At 33.2% G+C, this 22,882-nt stretch overlaps 1 protein-coding gene across 4 annotated transcripts in view; it reads right to left on the reverse strand.

Moving 5' to 3' along the window:
- LOC124428630 (glypican-6) overlaps positions 1–22,882 on the reverse strand; it is a 112,502-nt gene that overhangs the window by 87,261 nt on the left and 2,359 nt on the right. The window lies entirely within an intron of this gene.

Here is a 22,882-nt window from a genome sequence, read left to right on the forward strand (position 1 = left end):
GATCTTTGCTAAAGCAAAGAAGCGTGATATCAAGAGAGAGAGAGAGGGAGAGAGAGAGAAATAGTAAAAAGATTCGTGTGTTCGGATATGTTTGACCTCTTTCGATAAGTAATTCGATCTATTTTTTCTAAAAAGAAAATATAAACCCGATCGTATTACTCTTAGACCGATGACTTCAAACGTCGTCATGCCGACACGTTTCTTCGATATAAACGAGAGAATGAAGAAGAAAGAAAGAGAGAAAGAATAGACAGTTAGATAGATGGAAAGAAAGAGAGAGAGAGAGAGAAAGAGAAAACCCTTTTTTATTCTAGTATTTATATAGGTCAACCTCTTTAATAGATATTCGATTCATCTCTCTTTCTCTCTCTTTTTCTATAAAAAAAAAAAAAAAAAGAAAAAACATCGACGATAAATTCGAAAGAAAAAAATGAAACTATTGGAACTATTGAAACTATGAAAAGTGAAACTATGAAAGATCAAATATATTCAAAAATAATACAGATACGTCTTAATGGCAAAAAAAAAAAAAAAGGAAAACGTAAATCTATAAGTAGTATTTATTGTAAAATTATTTTCATATTATAGTATATATATATATATTTTTTTTTTCATTTCTTTTTTTTCCCCATTTGTCATCGTAGTAATTTTTTTTCACAATATTTGTCCCGCTTCGTTACGTTCTATTCCATTATAATTATCTATCTTATAATAGAAACTAATAAAAAAAAAAAAATCTATCAATCCATCAATCAATCTATCTATCTATCTATCTACCATTCTTTCCTTCTTTTACAAACAAGGAAGTCTCATTTTTATCCGAGCGATTGGCCATGAAAAGGGAAAGAGATTCAACAAAAGGCGAAAAAATAAAAGATAAAAACATAGGAAAATAAAAAGAGATGAAAAAATAAAAAAAAGAGGAAGAAAAGAAGTAGAATAAGAAAAAGAAGAAATAGAAGAAAGCATTGTTAGATGAACGTCGATCGAGAACGCGGCAGAGATACATAATGAGAGGAGGGAGAGAAAAAGAGAGAGAGAAAGAGAGAGAGAGAGAGAGAGAGACAGCACAGATGTCAAAGTTGGAAAAATTCGCAGATGGGTGCGTTAGTTCGCCACGTGTAATGACCTTCTGTGTTGATTTGCAAATGAGCTGGACTAGTCCGAGAGAACAGAGAGAGAAAACACATACAAATATAATACAATATATCTATAGTTGCGAGTATATATATATATATATATATATATATATATGCACCTACGTATTGAGAAATGGGATAGGGAGTATACCAAGAGCTATGAAACGAGTGGGTAAGAGAGGAATCAGAGAGAGAGAGAGAGAAAATGAGGGGTTGCATTTGACGCGTGTCACGTGCATATGTCAGACCCAAACCACGCTACGTCATTCATTCTCGCTCTTTCCTACAATTGTCAATCCTACCTGCTCGTATAGCACTGTCGACGTGCTTTCTATCAAGTTCGTTGCTCCCTGTCATCGATTTCCTTCCTCATAACCGTTCGATATGATTGGCCGTCACAATGAGACAGACGGAAAGAGAAAGAGAGAGAAAGAGAGAACTATCATAAATTCGTTTCGTCCATCTCTCGTATTATACTGAATTAGGTATATCGTGTTACAATCGATCAACATATTCTCGCTTATATCCTTTATATCATTGATATATTAATCTTTAGAAATAATTCTTTTTTTATTTTTTTTTTTTTTAATATATTACTAAAAATCATCGATGATATATATATACATATATATCATATATACATATGTACATTGCAAGATAAATCATAAAATCGACTTCTTTAATTAAAGATAAATCATAAAAGATGAATTTCTTTTTTCAATATTTTCTTTCCTATTTCTTTCTTTCTTTCTTTCTTTTTTTTTTTCTTCTTTTATTCAACTCGATCGACCGTCGTAATAACAAACAACAGATACACAATACAAATTCAATTATAATTTTACTACATATAAATAAATTATCCAAAAATATAATTCTCCATTTTCCAAAAATATAATCTCTCCGTATAATCAGAATTCGTAACCCCTTTTAAATATGAGCTGTTACATTTCGAAGGGAACGTTTAAATCGCTCGATCACGTTTATATACATATACATACACATAGCAGACAGCAGACACATACATATCTTTTCCCTTCATCTCCTTCTCTTTCATCTCGTTACTAAATCGTAAGCCCGTGAAATCAAAACTATAATAACCGCCATCGCGTTGGAACGAGAATTGCCGAGATTAGAAAAGGGGCGAATAATGATTTGAGGAGTAACGATGTAAAAGAAAAAAGAAAAAAAAAACAGAGAGAAAAAAAATAAGAACTAAAAGAAGTAAAATAAGTAAAGGAAGGAAGGAAGGAAGGAAGTAAAGGAATAAAAAGGTTTCCGTTGGATCGAAACAAACATCGTTACGGAAATGGTAAAAGTCAGACGTGGGCCTTCTGCTATTCCTCATCCTTTCCCTCCCTCCCTCCCTCCCTCCCCCTTTTACCTCCACACCGTTCTTCTCTTTCTCTATCTTTCTCTTTCTCTCTCTATCCCTCTTCTATCAACTTGCAGGACTGCCTGTGTTCTATAAGGGAACAACCTCATCCTACTCCATCCCACCACACCCTATCCTTACCCCACTCCATCCCCCAATTACCATCCCCCACCCTGTTAAAAAAAACATACAGACCGTTCCCTCGCTGACGCGTTTAGTAGCTTGATATAACGATGAAACGAATGAACGAATGAACGAACGTACGTACGTACGAATGAACGTACGAATGAACGGATGAACGAACGATGGCGTGAATGAAAAAGGGTGGAGAGGTGAAGAGGGCTTAGGAGGAACCGACTGGCTCTACTGGCTCTACTTGCTTGCTTGCTTGCTTGCTTGCTTGCTTGCTTGCTTGCTAGCTAGCTAGCTGCTGTCAGAGAAAGACGGGGGAAACAGCGAGAGCACGTATGAAATTCTGAAACGCTTTCATTATCGTCGACGACGTGACGTTAACTGCATTTTAACGAGCGCCCGAATCCTCACCCTTCCTTCTTTCCACCCTGCTTCCACCCCATCCTCACCTTCCCCCGCCTCCACCCTCCCTCCGCGCTCCCCTCGATGGTTAACGGCTTAAAACGCCGTCGGAACGTTCGATCGTAAACGAACAATTCCGAGACTTTCGACGACATGGGGAGAAGGGAGACGTGGCTTTTCCATTCCGATTTTTCAAGGGAACTTGTTGCTCTCGTTTGAAAATGAATTGAGGAAGGAAATGAAAAAAGAAAAAAAAAAAAAAAATAAAGGAAGAAATAAAGGAAAAGAGAGAAGAGAGGAAACGAAAAAGGAAAAGAACGAAGGTGAAATTGGAAAAGAAAGAGAGAGAGAGAGGAGAAAGGAAATAAAATAAGAAAAAGAGAAAAGAAAATTTAAAAAAAAAAAAAAAGAAAGAAAGAAAATGAAAAAGATAAAATTACAAAATTAAAGAGACGTGAGAAACGCTTTAACTTCTTCATGGGAACCGAGAAACCATGAAAGTTTTGTCGTCGCGTGGTTTCACCGGCAACAGCATTATCGAAAAAGCGTTGGGAGGCTCAAGAGATTTTTACATACATACACACACACACACACACACACACCACGCACGAATGTACGTATGCAAATATACCTTTTTTGCATATATATATATATATATGACACACACAAGTAGATCGTCGTGCTCTCGTATGAATGCAAGCCACAGAGAGAATGCACATCCTCTCGAAGGAAACCGGATATTCCTGAGGCTCTGAAGGAGAAGCCACCCTCTCCTCTACTCTACTCTACTCTACTCTACTCTACTCTACTATCCTCTACTCTCCTCTCCTCTCTTTTTCACTCTTTCCCTTTCTCTCTTCTTAGCACCCTCAACGTTAGCATTGTCCCTTGGGAATTTCCTTCTATCTGATATTTTTTTTTCTCTATCGTGTCAATGAAGTATCTCTCCCTATATATATACGTATCTATATGCATATATCGATATATATATATATATATATATATGTGTTTGTTTGTATGTATGTATGTATATATGTACGTATGTTTGTATGTATGTATAATATGTAAATAAATTGTTTTCGTAATTATTACTATAAATAAATTTTATGTATTATATATGAATAAATGAATTTAATATCTCAACAATTAAATTTTATAAGAAATAAATAATAATAATAATAATAATAATAATAATAATAATAATAATAATAATAATAATAATAATAATAATAATAATATTAATAAGTTAAAGTGTAAATGTTAAATTGATTTTATTTGACTTTATGGAAATGGTTAATAAAAATGAATTCTTTTGTAGTAATTCTTTTTGTAAAAATTAATTTTACTCATTAAAAAATTTTCTATTACAATTAATTAATTTGAAGGATCAATTGAAATTCTATATTTGTTACGTGCACATCGTGCATAATAAATAAATTTCACAAAATTAATTTTTCTTTACTATTGAAAGTAAATTTGTAAAAGTAAATTTTATTCATTGTGATCTTTTCTATTAAAATTGATTAATTTAAAGATTTAATTAAAATTCTATATTGCGTCTTTACATTATAAATAATAAATAAATTTTACAAAATACATTTTCTCGTTGAAAATTGTAAAAGTAAATTTCATTCCATTATGACTTTTCTATTACGATTGATTAATTTAAACATTTAATTAAAATTCCATATTGTGTATGTATTATAATGCATCATACGCACGTGCGCGAACGTGTTTCAAATTTTTCCTAATTTTTATTCATATTTTTCTTTATTACATATATATATATATATATATATATATATATATATATATATATATATATATATATATATTATATATAGAAATGAGAGTGTGAACATATAAAAAGAACGTAAATTTGAGTTTCGTGTTTCATACATAATGAAGTATCTCCTTCTCTTTTCTAATTCTTTTATTACTTTTTTTTTTATTTTTTATTTTATTTTATTTTTTTTTTTTTTTTTTTAACATAGAAACGACGTTTCACGTTCCTCGAATTTGTCCCGCAATAAGATAAAATGACCAATAACATTTACGTTATGGATTTACGTCCTCCACTAAGGGAATATTAATATTACGGTTAATACCTTAGGAAAAGTTAAGGGATAGCCTAGGGTTAATCGAAAGCAAATACCCAAAGGCAACCCCAATTACCACGTTAGTGGTAACAAGGGGGCGGGGAAAGAGAGCGTAAAATTATTATTATGAAAATATACGATGATCGTGCATCGGTAAAGAAAGAGAGAGAGAAAAACGGAGAGAAAAAAAAAAAGAAAATTTTTCAAATAGCATTATCAAACAACAAACTGTATCGATGTATCGAGAAATGTAATAAATACATACAAGCACACGTACATACATATATATGTATGTATGTATGCATGTACATATGTATGTATTTGAATCACACTAACGAGTAAATAACAATGGACGGACGGGGTGGGTTTTGTCGGCAAAGTTTTACACGCTCGACTGAAAGAAAATTTATTCAAAACTTTTTCTTCTTTCGTTACAACACAAGAACGACTTCACCCTTATCCTCCCTATCCCTTCTAACCTCCGTTCCTAACGATCTTTACTCCTTCCCCAAATCCCTACTCCCACCTTGCCGCGTGCCAATTGAATAATAGAAAAATACAAAAATTTTCAAAAAAAATTAGTGAAAGAAAATAACTTATCGTAGTCGAACGGTATTTCTTTTTTTTTTGTCTGAGGTGTTAACGATTCAAAAGAAAGAAAGAAAAAGAAAAAAGAGAGAGAGAGAGAGAGAGAAATAAAGAAAAAAAAAAAAAGAAAAAAAAAAGGAAAAGAAAAAGAAAGAACTGGGCAGAAACTCAGCAATAACAACCTTGTTGTACTTGGGCATGGGGGATGAGGGGATGATGGTGAATGGTGGATAGAGAGGAGAAAGGGAACTGGGAATGCAGCACAGGGCAGCAGGATTGTGAAAAGTAGTTAAGTCGGTCCTAACCCTCCGATCCATTGTCGCGTGTCCTGGTGCGAAGGTCGTCGCTTGACAGATGTTCCCAACAGAGAGGAATAAGAACTCTCTCTCTCTCTCTCTCTCTACTTTTTTTTTCTTTTTTTTTCTTTTTTGGATTTCTTTTAAAATCTGAAGAAGAGAAGCTTGCGACCCGATATAATCCCCGTAATTGTACACCCGTTACATATTTACAGTTAACTACCTACCTACCTACCTACCTACCTACCTACCTACTTCCTTCTCTAAAGTATCGAAAATGAAGAGAAGAAGTAAAGAAAAGAAAAGAAAAGAAAAGAAAAAGGAAGAAATAAAAAAAAAAAGAAGAGGCTTAGAAGAAAATGGAAAGAAGAATCGAACCTTTTCTGTGGTTCCACGAGCCACTCGAACGTGCCTTAAACGATCATTTAAATATGCCAACAGGAGAGACAGTGTATATGAAAGAGAGAAAGAGAGAGAGAGAATATGCTCACGTCTTTTCGATGGTAAAATGACAATGAATGAGAAGACATAATAGCTAATGATCTGACTAGCTTTAAATAATATTTTCAACTCTCTTTCTCTTTCCCACTCCTTAGTCTCTTGATCTCTTTTGGTCTCTTTCTCCTTCTGTATAGAATTAACCCTCATATAAATACGAATATTTCGTTCCATAGAAATGCCACTTAATATAAGTTCGTCTTATACAAGACTCATATCTAATAGAAAATAAATCGAAAAAATTCTCTTTCTTTTTTTCGTTCTTCTGTTTTTTTTTTCCTTATCGTTATTTTTTTCTTTTTTGATTATACAAATAACACCGACGTGACAAATAGAAATTATATTTTTTAATATTATATTATTCTAATAATTCGTATAAGTTGACATATAAATCATGAAATGAATAATAGTATTTGTACGTGTATGTGTCTCTTTGCGTGTTTGTGTGTATTTTCGTTAATGATATTTTATATCAGATTCGTAATAAGATTTTAAGAAAAAAAAAAAAATATATATATATATATATATTTAAAAAATTTAATTTATATTATCATTTATATAAAATCATGATATCCATTTATCATTCAACGAAAAGTCAAAGGCTCTCTCTCTCTCTCTCTCAATGAATCACGTTTTACAAATACAAAAATGTAAGTCGATTGAAAGTAACTGTCTCTCTCTCTCTCTCTCTCTTCCGTGAGAACCTAAGTAATTTTCTTTCGTCTGATACCAAGTACACACTTACATGTAGACAACAATCGTTCGCGACCATAGTCCGATTGGTTAGGGTTTGGCTTACCGATCGTTATCGTATCTTAAAGATCATAAATAATCCTTAATGTACGATAGTAATACGACTCGAGAACGTAAAATGGCATACCCATTCGAACAGATAACTTCAAACCACCATAGAATCAGAATATACTATGTACTGATATCGTGAAATAAAAAATACTTTCAATTCTTTCTCTTTTTTCTTTCTTTTTTTTTTTTCTTTTCTTTTCTTTTCTTTCAATTAACAAACTCGACTCGACTCGTATCAAATCCATTAAAAATATAAATTCATTTGCAGAAATTCATTAAATCCTATATACGTTCCTATTCTAACCATAGTATGATAAAGATTATAATTTCGATGGTTTTTTTTTTTTCTTTTTTTCTTTTTTTCAGGCTCGTACAATTTTCAGAGTTTATTAAATCATCGACCATGTTTTCGCGTACTTGCCGCATGCGATTTTACGTGCGTGATACTTCGAACGTATCGAAAAAGGAAGAGAGAGAGAGAGAGAAAGAGAAAAAACGTGCTCGGACAACGACATTGGGGTTCAAGTTGGGTCAGCTTGGCAAACAAGAAACTTTATCGCGCGACGTCGGCGATTTTTGCTTCTCGAAAAATAAAAAATTAAATGAAAGAAAAGAAAAGAAAAGAAAAGGGAAAAAAAAATAAAGAAAGAAAAAAATGGGGTCGTTAGTTTTAATAGATCCGTCGTCATTATCATTATTTTTTTTTTGTTTTGTTTTGTTTTGTTTAATCATTCTGCTTTATCTTTTTATTTATTTATTTTTATTTTTTTATTACCACACGACGAGATTCATAAACGTGATGGTAATGTTTTATTTCAAAATTATTTATCTCAATCTATCGTTCATCTATATTTCATTTCATTAATTTTCTTTCTTTTTTCTATTTTTATTTTTCATTACAGATTTTTAATCTTACAGTCCTAGAGAAATTGTTTTCTCCTTTTTATTGTTCTTTTGCGACTCAAATAAATAAATAAATTACATATATATAAAAACGTTTCTCAAACTTTTTCTGCGACGAAAAAACTCGACGTGAAATTCTTAAACATCGAACTTTAAAAGTTAACAACTTGTTTATTTTATATCGGGATGTTTTTTTTTGTTTTCCAATAAAAAACATTAACAATGAATAAATCGAGTAAGTAATAATATAATACAAAAGCTAAAAAAAAAAAAAAAAAAAAAAAAAAACCCAAAGGGAAAAATTCATTCTCGATTTGTTAAACGTGTTAACAACACACATCAATTATTATTAATTCTCATAATTTTTATCTCTAAGGAAAAAAAAAAAAAAAAAGAAATTATTTAACTCCAAAGAAAAAAATTCTAATCGTTCGTATAGTTCTCTTTTTTCTTTATTTAATTTTTTCCTTTTCTTCTCTGTTCTTTTTCTTTTTCGAACACGAATCATATAAAACATACTAAACGTGCGGTATATCGATCTATCCGTTAGAGTACGTCTGCAACGATAAATCGACGTTTATTCTGTCATTATTTCTTTTCTTTTTCTTTTTCTTTTTTTTTCTTTTTTTTTTTTTTTTTTTGCCCAGAGCGTAACGCAAGTCATGTACTTAAGGAAGATTGAAAAGTCGGGAAAGGATGAAAAAGATAGAAATAGGGAATGAGATTGATAGAGACAGAAAGAGAGAGAGAGAGAGAGAGAGAGAGAGAGGAGAGAGAGAGAGAGAGAGAGAGAGAGAAATTCATTTTCTCGAGAGTCTCCAAACGCAAGTCAGAGTGCAGAAAAGAAAGTTGGCTTAGAAGAACGTCCCTCTCGTCGAAGTGTCGAACCTTCTCTCCTTTAAGAATTCGAAGAAGAAACTCGAATGTGATTCTCTCCCAAGAGGAAGATTCTCTCTCTTTCTTTCTATCTTTTTTTTTCTCTCTCTCTCTCTCTCTCTCACACACACTCCCTTTCTGTTTCTCTCTCTATCTCTGTCTTTCTCTCTAACGCTCCACTAGATTTTATTTCTATCGTATTTTCTAACCGCTTTAACAGAAAAAAAAAAAAAGAAAAAAAAAAAAGAAAAAAAAAAAAAAGACAATGAAAAATAAATTAACGATATTTTTCGATAAATTATAAATACGATAATGAACGACAAGTTCCATTGATATCCATAATAAAAATCTATAAACGATTCACGTAATGATAAAATATGCATTACAAATATTCGTATCGTGTGAGTGAATTAAAAAAAAAAAAAAAAAAAAAAAAAAAAAGTAGAATATATAAATAAATAAATAACAAGAATTAAACTTCATTCGAACGAAAAAAAAAAAAAAAAGAATTAAGAAGGAATGAGAAAGACGAAGAAAGGGTTAAACCAGGAGTGAAGGGATAAAAAGAAAGATCTAACGTGAAAAAGTGTTGGCTGGTTGCATTTTCAAGGATATATCGAAAGTAGAAGAAAAATAAAAAGAAAAGAAAAAAAAGAAAAACCAAGAAGAGAAAGGAAAAAAAATCCCAAGAAGAAAAAAAGAAAAAGAAAAAAAAAAAAGATAAAGGAAAACCAAGTAAAAAAAAAGGAGAAAAAAGAAAGAGAGAGAACGCATGAAAGAAAAAAAAAAGGAAAAAAAAGAAAAAAGATAGAAAGATGAGGGAGGAGGATCTACAGTTCTCGTCGTCGTCGACAATCGCAATGCGGGAAACTATAAACGTAAAAGACTTCTGAGCAAAAGAAACCGAGCAAATGCCGGTAGCCTCTAAGAGTGAGTGAGTGAGTGAGTGAGTGAGTGAGTGAGTGAGTGAATGAGTGAGTGAGTGAGTGAGTGAGTGAGTGAGTGAATGCATATGCTTTGCGAAGCTTTTAATCAATGCTCACGGCGTAACCTCTCTCTCTTTCTCTCTCTTTTTCTCTCTGTGTGCCACTATTATGCGTACTTTCTTCTTGTGTGTGGTATTTTTATTTTTTTTTATACTCATCTATATATATATATATATATTTTTTATCTGCTTTAACCTCCTTCCTTTCTTTTTTTTCTACTTTGTCTTCGTCGTACCTCTTTTCTCTTTCTCTCTCATTCACAATCTCTCATTCTTTCACACACACACACACACACACACACAGCACGCACGCACACTTTTTCTATCTTTTCTCAACATATATGTATGTATCATTGATCAGAAAACTATCATATAATGCATACATATACATATATATAATTTTTCTTATTTTAAATAAAAATCCTGAAGATTTATTTTCTTTTGAAAAATTTTCACCGTCGTCTACATCGAATACGTTCCGTTCAGCCGGGAAAATAAAAGAAGAAAAAGAAGAAGAAGAAGAAGAATCTAAAGAGAAGAAAAAAGATCATAGAGATCTTCCGCAAGATTCGTCGGCATAAAGAAAAAGAAAAAGAAAAAGAGAGAGAGAAAATTTAAAGCTCGAAAGAGACTAATTTTCTGGATTGACAAGGAAGAAAAATAAGGTAATCCTTGAAACCCTAAATCATTCTTCTATTCGCTAAAGCATTATGTCTATATACCTGTTAGGTATGCCTTAAAATATCCTTCCAAGGCACGAACTATACCATCACTGTACCTTACTGATTAGATCAAAGATTAAAAGATAATTCAGATTTTAAGATACTTTTTCGTACGTACGTTAGATTTGTTACAAAAAAAAATATATAAAAATAAAAAGAACTTTAACCTTGTTATCCTTTATTATAGTTCTTCGTTAATTAATCCTTCATTAATTTTTATCTCTCATTTTTATTTTCATCCCCTACGATCGGTCCAAACTTGACCCTAATTGTGCCCGTAGGGTGTAGTATATCCCGGGACCAACTTTGGAACTTTCAGCTCAATTAAAACAATTTGTGCATTCCATGATACATGACTTTCTTTTTAATGACAAAATTGGAAATGCTTTTACAAACTATTGATTATTATTATTATTATTATTATCATTTACACGGTTTCGAAGAATATATTTTTTTGGAGTCAAAATTATTCATTCTTAATAAATGGCAGCTGTTCAAAGTGCACAATTAGGATTAATACTACTTATTAGATCTATTCGTACGTATGAATAATATATAGGAAGGATATTACAAATTTCTTTTTTTTCTCTCGCAATGACAGAAAAAATGGAGATAGAGATAGATAGAGAAAAATAAGACAAAACATCGACGTTCAACAAACTGGAGAACTTGATGTTCCGCGAAACAATAAAACGCAGCCCCCAATGATGCGCTTGGCTTTTAGTGCCACGAAAAAGGTTGCTCTAACACTACCAGAACTTGGGTATATATCTATTATATATATATATATATATATACATATATACATATATATACACACACGTGCGTGTGAGAGAGAGTTCACTACACCCCTGTGCACAGGATAGAACGAGTATAATGGCGTGCGTATGCTTGGCAAGAGATTCTCAACGACTACGACATCGACTACGACAACAACAACGACGACGACGACGACGACGACGACGACGACGACGACGACGACGACGACGACGACGACGACGACGACGATGATGACGCCGACGAAGTTGTTTGTCGGCTGCCGGAGTCCAAGGGTTCCGGTTCAACCCTCTTCAATCCTCTCCTCTCTTATTCCTTTACAGTTACACGTACGTAGTTCAACATAAACGTAAGAACAAAATTACTTTTCGTGATGGTACAATATATAGATACCTACATGCTTTTTCCATTTACGTCAACATCAACAACATCAGCATCAGCCAGCAGCAGTAACAACCATAACAACTATAATAACAACAACAACAACAACAACAACAACAACAACAACAATGCTAGCAATGGCTGCATCCCTGATATTCATGAGGTATTTTAAAACGCGCATATTTTAAAAATACAATTTTTCGATCGTCAACATAACTCTATCTAAATCTAAATTCTTTCAGGTGTAAATCTATAAGAAATTTATCTCCTCATTTCCTCCTCTTTCATCCTCCCATCTAATATCTTCTCTATCTCTCTCTTTCTCTCTCTATCTCCCTTTCTTTCTCTCACTTTTCGCTTCGTGTTTTCCATTTCATCGATCGAACTTTTTTCTTTCTACATTTCTTCTCTTCTTTTCTTATTACAATTTTTAAAAGATCATACTCGTAGTAAAATTACGATCACTATCGATCACTTTATCTATTTATCTATCTCCCGGTATTCTCCACCCCTTTCTTCTTTTTCTCCGCCTTCTTTCTATGTCTTGGCAATTTTTTATCTTTTCAATTTTTCTTTTCTATCGGCAAGCGTTAAACTTTTTTACGATCTATCCGCGAGAATACCGACTTTATCTATAGACTTTTATTTAACGTCGGCTGACATTAATACGCGTACCGTTAATAGCAGCCTTCGTAAACGAAAGATTTATTTTACTATATACATACAAACATTATATATATATACTTATGTACTTACGTACATAGGCAATTGAGAGTCATTTCGTAATATATAATCATCAAGGATTTTATATTAATCATAGAATTTCAAATGTCTTTGGCGCTTATTGGCCGTCTTTTACGAGATTGCAATACGAACGATGAATAGGATGGAGAAAAAAAAAAAAAGAAAGAAAGAAAACAGAAAGAAAAAGAAGGAAAATAACAAGAAGAAGAAGTAGAAGAAGAAAAGGAAGAAGATCTAAGGATCTATTTTTCACTATTTTCTTTCCTTCATCCTTTCTTTCTTTCACTCATTTGCTTTCTTTTTACGTGAAAAATCTCTTCGCACTTCGATCGAAAAAGCTTCGTACTACGTGAAAAAAACAAAAGATGACGAGTGTAGGGAGGGGGGGAAGGTGGTAGAGGATTTAAGGGTTGAAGGGATGAGATTGAAGGGGATAGAGAGGAGCAGGAGGATGGGAGAGGAGGGTTAGAGGAACACGTGATATGACTCGTAATGAAAGCAACGGGGTATTAAACTTCCAGAGCTTCTACCGTCTCTTCCGACCTACCCCAACAAACACGACCGATTTTTACAACCCCTTCCTCCCCTCCTCTTTCCTTCCCTCCCTCCCTCCCTCTCCCTCTCTCTCTCTCTCTCGCTTTCTCTTTTTATCCTATACAAAGAGAGAACAAAGAGTCACAGAGAGAAAGAGAGAGAACGTCGTCGACGTTGTTGGTGATGATTGTGAGGACGCGTGCACCCATGCGAGAGGTGTAACGAGTACGTTGTGCATCGTCGAGACACTCCTTTAACTGCTGCTGTAGCTATAGCTATAGCTGATGCTGATGCTGTTGTTGTTTATTGTTGTTGTTGTTGTTAGTTGCTGCTTGATGCTGATGCTGGTGTATTGCTGGTGTTAGCTGCTGCTGCTGCTGCTGTTGCGTTTCCCGACAGGGTCAATTCTCCTACCATTCGCACGTATCAAGAGAGAACGCAGGGGTGTACTCATTCCCAACCCTCTTCCTATATCCTCCTACACCCTTCCACATTCTCGCCCTGCCTCCCTACATCACCCCCCTTCATCCCTTTTCTTCTCTTCTCATCTCTTTCTCACTCTCGCTCTCCTGTGTACACTTCGTTACGCCTAATGGGTAAAATCGCGATGTTAGCCTGACAAAAGGTGGAAAAAAAGGTTGGAGGGAGAAGGAAGAAAATGGCGGCGAATCTCTTTTTCTATTTCTTTTTTTTTGTTTTTTTTTCTTTTTGGAAAAGGAGCCATTAACGACGACGGAGCTTTGTCTTTGGTAATTTTTTTTTCTCCTTCCTTTTTATCTTTTTTTATTATTTCTTTTTTTTTTCTTCTTTTCTTTTCGTTTTGTTATTTCGTGAATCTTCAGGGGATGCAATAGGTCGTGTAAAAAAGAAAAGAAGAAAGAAAGAAAAAGAAAAGAAAGGAGAAGAAAAGAATAGAAAAAACAATTAATGAAAAGAAGAGAAAGAGAAAGAAAGAGTACTATATACGATATACATCTATGATTTAGAAATTATATTCCCCACGTTTTAAAATACATATATATATGTATGTATGTATGTATGTATAAATATATACATTTTCAGAAACAAGAATAAAATATTTGATGTGAGTAAATCCATTATTAAATAATAACCACAGGACCTTCATCCTAGGATGTTCATCAATGAATATACGATTTCACGTTATCCTCATTTCTTCTATATTAAACTATATGTGTGTGTGTGTATGTATATATAATATAATATAATATATATGTATATAAAACTAATATATTACTGATCGTGTGCCTCTATATAATATTCAACCATGTCAGACACATAACGCAATTGTCCCAACATCGATCGATATACTACTACCCCTTCTTCTCCTCCTCCTCGTCACCAAGTTTCGAGAGGAAACATTAACGTAGCCGACGGTTGATTTGAAATTTATGTGATTTATAATAATTGAAAAATTGAAATGGATATTATATTTGTAAACTGAACGTTTGTCGTGACGCGCTTTGCAATCGTTAAACTGCATTAAATTTCTTTAGAATTATTTTAACGGAAGTAAAGAATATTTCTCTCCCTCCCTCTCTTTTTCTCTCCCTACACACATATATATATACATATATATATATATATATATATATATATATATATTTTCTTGCACGAAAGATTTCGCGTGATTCTCAGTGAAAAATAAACAATAAACGCGACACCCATGGTAGGGAGCATGGCGAGTATGGGAGCAATAAAAATGAAATTGCGATAAATCATTCGAAGGAATCTTTCCCCTCGTATCGTACAACCGGAAGACGCAACTCACACTCACTAACTCACTCACTAACTCACGCACGCATGCATTCAACTCAAGAACGCGAGTATCCTCAGACTTTCTCTCTCTTTTTCTCTTTTCTCACTTTTCACTCACCCTCACTCTTTCTCACCCTCTCTCTCTCTCTCTCTCTCATTTTTTTTGCTTTTCCTTTTATTTTTCTTTCTACGTCTTCAACGATACGCACACGGTGCCAAGTAAAAATAGTGTGGGCCATCAATCAGGGGGGTCGACAAACCCTGTACCACTTTACCGTGTTTATGTGTAAGCTGATAAATAGATAAATAAAGACCGACAGCTACCCTATAATTCTTACCAACATTTATTTGCTACCCCTTCTCGATTCAATCTTTTCCTGTCTTTCGACCGACCGACTGATTACTCTAGTCGACTATCGGAGTAAATTTAGAAATATGTATCAACGGATAAAAGTAATGTCATTCCTTTTATCTTATCTTCTTCTTTTCTTTTCCTTTTTTTTCCTTCCACTCAGATCTCTTACGAATCAATTGAATTAACGAATTTGCAAATTATAAAAAATCTTACGTGTTTAGTTACTGTTAATAATAACGATATAATAATGCTGAGAAAACATATCAAATGTAATGGATTTATATATATTTATTTATTTTATTTTTCATTAAATAAAATAAAATAAATTTCAAATCTTTGACGTATCAATTAAAGAGGCATTTTAAGTTCGCTGTTGCAAACTTCTATATTGAAAATAACGATGTGCATGCATAACTGGAAAAAAAAAAAAAAAAAAGAAAAAAAAAGGAAGAATGAAAAACATCGTCGTTGTTGTTGTTGTTGTTGTTGTTGCTGTTATTGTTGTTGTTGTTATTATTATTACACTTTTTGTTTTTCTTTATTTAGGATTCGTATGAAATCACTTGGAAATGTTCGAAAGTACGATCGAGGAGAGGGCGCTACTCTTAACGGATCGCAAATTCCACAGAGATGGAACTCATCAGGGTAACGCGTAAGCAAGGTGAGCTGGTTTCCAGTCGTTCTGAAAGAGTAACAGAGAGAGAAAGAAAAAGAAAGAGTGAGAGAGACTACAACAAGTCTGCTTATTCAAAAGTTATAACTTGTAACGACGACCATTAAGTCCGCTTGGCCAAGCTATAGCTTCTCCTCTTTTTCTTTTTCTTTTTCTTTCTCTCACTCTCTCGTTCTTCGTGAAAAGGTTCCTTTCTGCATTCCTTTCCACGATCCTTTAGCCAATGACGAGGCCATTCCACGTAGCTACGGTATCTTTCTTTTTTTGCTCTCCCCCTTCCCCACCCCTTCGCTCCCCTCCCCGACTCGTTTAACGCACGTCGAAAATATATTTCCGTTTTGTTAAGTGGATTATACACGTTCTTGGCGCCAAAATAATTGACGTATTTTAGGAATGTTCTTTTCTTTTTCTTTCCTTTCTTTCTTTCTTTCTTCTTTTTCCATGACGGGAGTAAAATAAATTGAAATAATTCCATGTTTGTTACTCGATATTTTATATATATATATAAATGTTTGTGTGCGTGGAAATAAATTATATATAAGGAAAAAAATTTTTTTTTCCATCCAATTGCGGTTACATATAGAGGCTCTGTAATCTACAACCGCGTCAATTTCTGCACAAAAATTCGTACCTTCGTGGGACGCAGCGCGTCCTAACGTCCGGCAAAAAAAAAAAAAAAAAAAAAAAAAATATTACTAAAATTCCATTCCAAAATTCCATTATGAAATAACGTTCTAGCTGAGGTTAGTTAATCGGTTCAAATTTATGAATTTGTGAAAAAGATAGGAATATTAGATCGTTGAAAAAAAAAAGAGAGAGAGAGAAAAAATATATTTCAAATTACAGGGTTTCTGAAAAATTTTTTCTCCATCACGCGCGAATAAAAACATCGATTAACTACTGCCTGAAGTTATTAGATTATTAAATTATTCTTTTCAATTTATTTCATAGATTTTATAGATTTATTTTATAAAATAAATAAAAAAATTCCCAAGTGTAAACAGTTCTCAATGCCGCATAAACAAACGTAAATTGTAAATCCCTTATCATTGCCTCTCTTTCTCTCTCTCTCTCTCTCTTTCTCTCTATCGGAATAAATCATATACAATATTCGAACGAGTTAATCGAATACGGATTTATATTGCAAATGGAAAAAATACGAAAAAAAAAAAAGAAAAAAAAAGAAATATGACCAGGAATAATCGAGCGTATACATAGTAAATACATAAATATAAAACATGTAGATGTTAAAAAAAAAATCTCATGAATCAATTCAAGATGGAAGCTCGAAAAATTTTGAAGAGTTAATTTAGCGTAACATATCGATCGTCCTTGTCGTCGTCGTAGTCGTTTGCACTCGTTTAATGTCATCGTTCGAAAACATAGTTCGCGTAATACTAACACCTCGTTCACCTCCACCTTCACTTCCAACTCTACATCCTTCTTCTACTATTACACCTTTCCTAAGGAGATGAAGGAGGGAAAGGAGAATGAGAATGAGGATGAGGATGAGGATGAGGATGAGGATGAGGATGAGGATGAGGATGAGGATGGCGGTATCGCTTTTGTAGAGCATAGTAAATTAACCATGTCATAGCTAGATCAGATCGCGGCTCACTGGCATGGAAATCCCTTTTGATTAACGAGCATGGGTAGTGTATAACAAGTATGTGTTTGTATACGCGTGTCTACATGTATCACTGTGTATATATATATATATATATATATATATATATATATATATATATATATGGCTACGTGTGTTTAAAAGAGAAAGAGAGAGAAAGAGTGTTTCTTCTGGTCAATGATGAACGAGAGAATAATGTCAACTTTCTATGTATTTTTGTATAGACCGGAAAAACAAATATATAATGTGTGACCTGTATAAGCTTAACCCTCTTCCCTTTCACCCCTGTTTTTGATCAGGGAAAAATTGTTGAGGAAGTCTTCTCTTTTACTTTAACGTGAACGAGACCGAGAAGAGCACGTATTTATATATATATAGCTTATATTTTATTTTCTTTTATTTACTCATTTTATATTTCTCTTTACTATGCGAATAGTCTATTTTCTTTCTTTCTTTCTTTCTTTCTTTCTTTCTTTCTTTCTTTCATTTATATTTTTTTTCTTGTTATTGTTACGTTTTTCATAGTAAGAAAAATCGGAAGAAGAAGAAGAAAAAGAAAATCGGACCTTTTTAACCAATTCTACCTGGAGAAATTCTTGGTCCAAAGGAAATGATACAATAACCGTGAACGATCTTATTCGTTCTCCAGGAGTAGAAAAATGTCCTTTCGGGGAGAGAGAGATCGAAAGAAAGAGAGAAAGAAAGAGAGAGAAACAGGGAAAGAAAAAGAAAAAAGAGGAAAAGGAAAATATAAATATATATATATATATATGAAAGAGATAAAGAAAGGAACAGGTCGATGTAAATCGTCCCACATTTTTTAACCTTCACATCTACTATTGTTCATTGATGTGTATCCATTGATCGGAAGGAAAGAAAAGAGATAAAAAGAAATAGAGGAATAAAAAGAAAAAGAATTTTGAGGAAAAAGTGAAAGAGTCGAAATTTCGTATACAGTTAATTTAAATAATTGAAAATAAGATCTTTCTATCTCTCTCTCTCTCTCGAGAAATAAAAAAAAAATATCAATGAATCGTCGTAAAGGTGCGTTTAAAATTGGCGCAATTTTTTTTCTCCCCTCCATATCTGATGTATCTCCGGATGTTGTTGGCCGTCTTTCACAACCGTATTAACGGCTTGTCAAACAGGATTTTTACGATCGCGTTAATACCATGAAGATTATCACGAGACCTCGAATATGTTGGGATGTAGAGAGAGAGAGAGAAAAAGAGAGAGAGTGAGAAAGACAGATAGATAGATAAATAGACAGAGATAGAGGGAGATAGAGAGAGATTGATAAATAGAGAGGTGAGGGATGGGGGTGGAGGGGGTGGGGAGTCGATTTGAGGTGTTGTATAAGTTCATACATATACTATATAATATTCGTTCGCTTTCGAGTCGGGGACCGAGATTAAATAGGACCGTTGATTGATCTAAATTAGTTTTAACAGTTTCCGTGACGGTGAGTAGTAGGACACAGAAAATAATAATAATAATAATAATAATAATAATAATAAGAAAAAGTTTTTGATTCATGGTTTCGCACCACCCGAATTTAAGAATGGATCGTACCTACGAAATGTGTATTTATCGTGATAAAGGGCTTGTCCGTCCCTTTCGATGATCCTTTAAAATAAATCGACAGACACTTTGATTTCAATTTTGATTATTATCGTTATTATTATTATTATCATTATTATCATCATCATCATCTTCATTATTATTATTATTATTACTATTCCGGATGGGATCAATAAAGATCCCTCGATCCGATCTTTCTTTATCTTTTTTTCTTTCTTTCTTTTCTTTTCGTCATTCCTATTTCTTAATTACTTCCTTCTTACGTTGACATGGTCAAAAAAGTGAGAGTGACTCGTCGGTAGCTTTGAATGCGCACCTGGGTTTCTTTTTTAGACGGTGATTTTTTGTTTTCTATTTTCTCTTTTTATTCTTTTTTTTTTTTTTTTCTTTTTCTTTTTACCACACACTCGACGTTTCCGCTCGAGAACAATTTCTTCGCATACTTTATATCTTTATTTATACTTTTCCACGTACGACGTATCTCAAATTACTCTTTTTATATGATTAACATTAGTTTTCAAACGCAAGTTTTATACATTCTTCTTTTTGTTTTCTTTTCGAAAATCAATCCTTACACGCGAGAGTTCTTTTTTTCGCACGGCAGACACGGGAGAAAAAGAGAAGAAGAAAAAAAGAGGTAGATCCAAAAGTACGTCAAAAAGTCAAAGGAGGGACGGACTTTTGTCAGTCAATTATATAATATTGCATATTAGGGCGAATAAACAAGAATACACTTCGCGTGTAATCGCGCGAAATGAAAGAACGTTTTCCGAAAAACTCGAAAATGAAGGAGTAAAAAAAGAAAGAAACGTGAAGTAGAAGAAGGAGAAGAAAAAAAAGAAGAGGAGTGTAGGAAGAGTGAGAATGAGAAAAGCGAACGACGACTGAGCTGACGATGAGTGCTCTAGCGTGACCTTTCACCTTCCAAGAAAGTGGGTAAAGCTAATGGAGTTTTCAGTTCGAAACTTTAAACTCCTCCACGTTCTCCTTTTCGTTCCTATTAATCATATTATCGCAACTTAATCGTCGACGTTTCTCTCTCTCTCTCTCTCTCTCTGTCTCATTTTCTGTATGCTTCGTCGTATAAAAATCAATCGATATTTCTCTCCCTCTCCCTCTCTCTCTCTCTCCCTCTCTCTTTTTATCTCTCTCTCTCTTTCATCTTTTTTTCTTTCTCCTTTTACTTTTTTGATTTTTTTTCTCTTCACTTCAAAGTTCGATCCGATTGGAGAGTTACTTTCGAGATATAAATGTACATAGATATGTATATATATATATATATATATACACAAAGAGACATATCTATGTACTTACTTACTAATACTTTTTCGAGCTATCATAGAAAAAAGAAAGGAAAAAAAGGAAAAAGAAAAAAAAAAAAAAAGAAAAAAAAAAAAAGAAAAAAAGAAGATGAAAGAGACGTGTATTTAGAGCGGCGGCAACGTTTGACGTTATTACTAATTGGACGTTCGCTAGGGAATTAATGAAAAGCGTCGATGATATGTAGGTAAAAACTGAAGCACGAAATTCAAAAGGAAAATGAATTCTGCGAGATAAAGAAGTGAGTTTTGATTTATTCGCCCTCTCTCTTTCTCTCTCTCTCTTTTTTTTTCTTTTTTATTTTTCTTTCTTTTCAACGAGTATCTCTCACGTTCACGTCAGACTTTGATGTCGAGCGTGATGTTGCACAGTACGTTTTTTTTTCTTTTCCTTTTTTTTCTTTCTTTTTTCTTTTTTTTCCCGGAAGGTTCACCGCCGGTAAAAGAGAACTATGACTTTACCGACACGATGGCAACAAAACGAAACGAAACGAAACTAAACGAAACGAGACGAAAAGAGACGAGTTGAGAGAGACAGATAGATAAATAAATAGATAGATAGATAGATAGATAGAAAGAGACAAACACCTTCAGTCACCTCTCCATTAAATAACGGAACGCGGCGCCGCAACCAACGCACTTTTTTTCTCTCTTTCATCTCGCCGATAAATGTGAGTCGTATATAAATGTACATACACCGTATATGTGTATGTATGCGTGTATGATGCGTGCGTACGTACGAACGAAGTCGTAATGATAAGAAAGCACGTGATAAATATCTTTCGTGTGTAACGAGTGCGATAGCGTATGCGTAAGAAAAAGAGAGAAAGAGAGAGAGGGAGAGAGAGAAAAGTGCAACCAACGTTAGACGACCTTATATATACATATATATATATATATATATATATATATATATATATATGTATGTATGTATATATACAAAAAGATCTCTAGTTTATTAATCCGTGGAAGGTAAGAGCAAACAATTTTCGAGAGATAACAAGAACAAATATTTCTTCGACCGACCACGAGGCTCTACGGAGGAGACCGGATAGAAATTTTCTTGCGATCTCACTCGCTCTTCCTGCGAGATATTTTTTTTCTTTCCTTTCTATTTCTTTCTCTTCTCTTGTGTTTTTTTTTTTTTAGCGAGTAAACATTCAATAATCCGATCATTGATAATGATCAAAGTGAATGACAGAAAAAATAAAAAAATAAATGACCGATCATTAAAAGTAGCAATAATAATAATAATAATAACAATAATAACAATAATAATAAATAATAATGATGACGATTGTTATTAAAAAGTAACCTAAAAATTATTCGTGGCATCTATATATATATATATATATATATATATATATCTAGGGACTTTTTTACATTCTTTGCCATATAAAGATCGATGTCCAATAAACCGAATCGTAGATTCGATTTTCGAGAATCGATTCGAGAATCGATTCGAGAATCTCGTATTTCACGTTCTTCTTTTATATCTTCGTCCGTTCTTACTTCTCTCCAACCCTCCTCTCTTACTCTCACTCTTTTCTTTTTTTTTTTTTCTTTTACCAATGAGTCCTCCCTTAAGTGAACAAAACGCATAACTCATCGGCCATAAATTATGGCAGCTGACGCGTCGCGGGACCTCACAAATCAACTCCCTGGAATTTCGCGAAATAAATCCTGACCGTTCTAGCAGGATATTTGGATTTACGATTCCGCTATCGAGAAAGAACGAGAGGAGAAGAGAAGAGGAGAGAAGAGGAGAGAAAGAAAAAGAGAGAGAGAGAGAGAGAGAGAGAGAGAGAGAGAGAAAGCACAATTCACAAGAAAATATTGCTTATTAAGTTTCGTTCTTATTTATTTAATTATCTATTTATTTTTTGTTTCTTTGATAATATGCAATATGCACATTAATTATTAAGAAAAAAGAAGAAGAAGAAGAAAAATGAAACATAAAAAAAAGGAGGCAATAGAAGAAAATAAAGAAACGAAAAGAAAAAGAGAAGAAAGAAGGGTCACCTGCATACACTGGCTCATTAAGTTTTGCTTTCGTTTGTGACCTTTCCTCTTTTAATCTCTTTCTCTTTTTTTTTTTTTTCTTTTTTAACACGCAGAAATGTTAATTGAAAGAAGAAAAAAAAGAGGAAGAAGAGGAAGAAACGAAGAGGAAAAAGAAAAAAAAAAAAAAAGAAATAAGTCACCCACTCGCTTACGCTGTTCATTCAAGTTTTGCTTCCGTTCGTTCGTTTTATTTATTTTTTTTTTTTTTTTTTTTAATCGTGCAATAAAGTTAATT

Source organism: Vespa crabro, chromosome 13 (genome assembly GCF_910589235.1).
Source record: "Vespa crabro chromosome 13, iyVesCrab1.2, whole genome shotgun sequence".
Classification (NCBI taxonomy): Eukaryota; Metazoa; Arthropoda; class Insecta; order Hymenoptera; family Vespidae; genus Vespa; species Vespa crabro.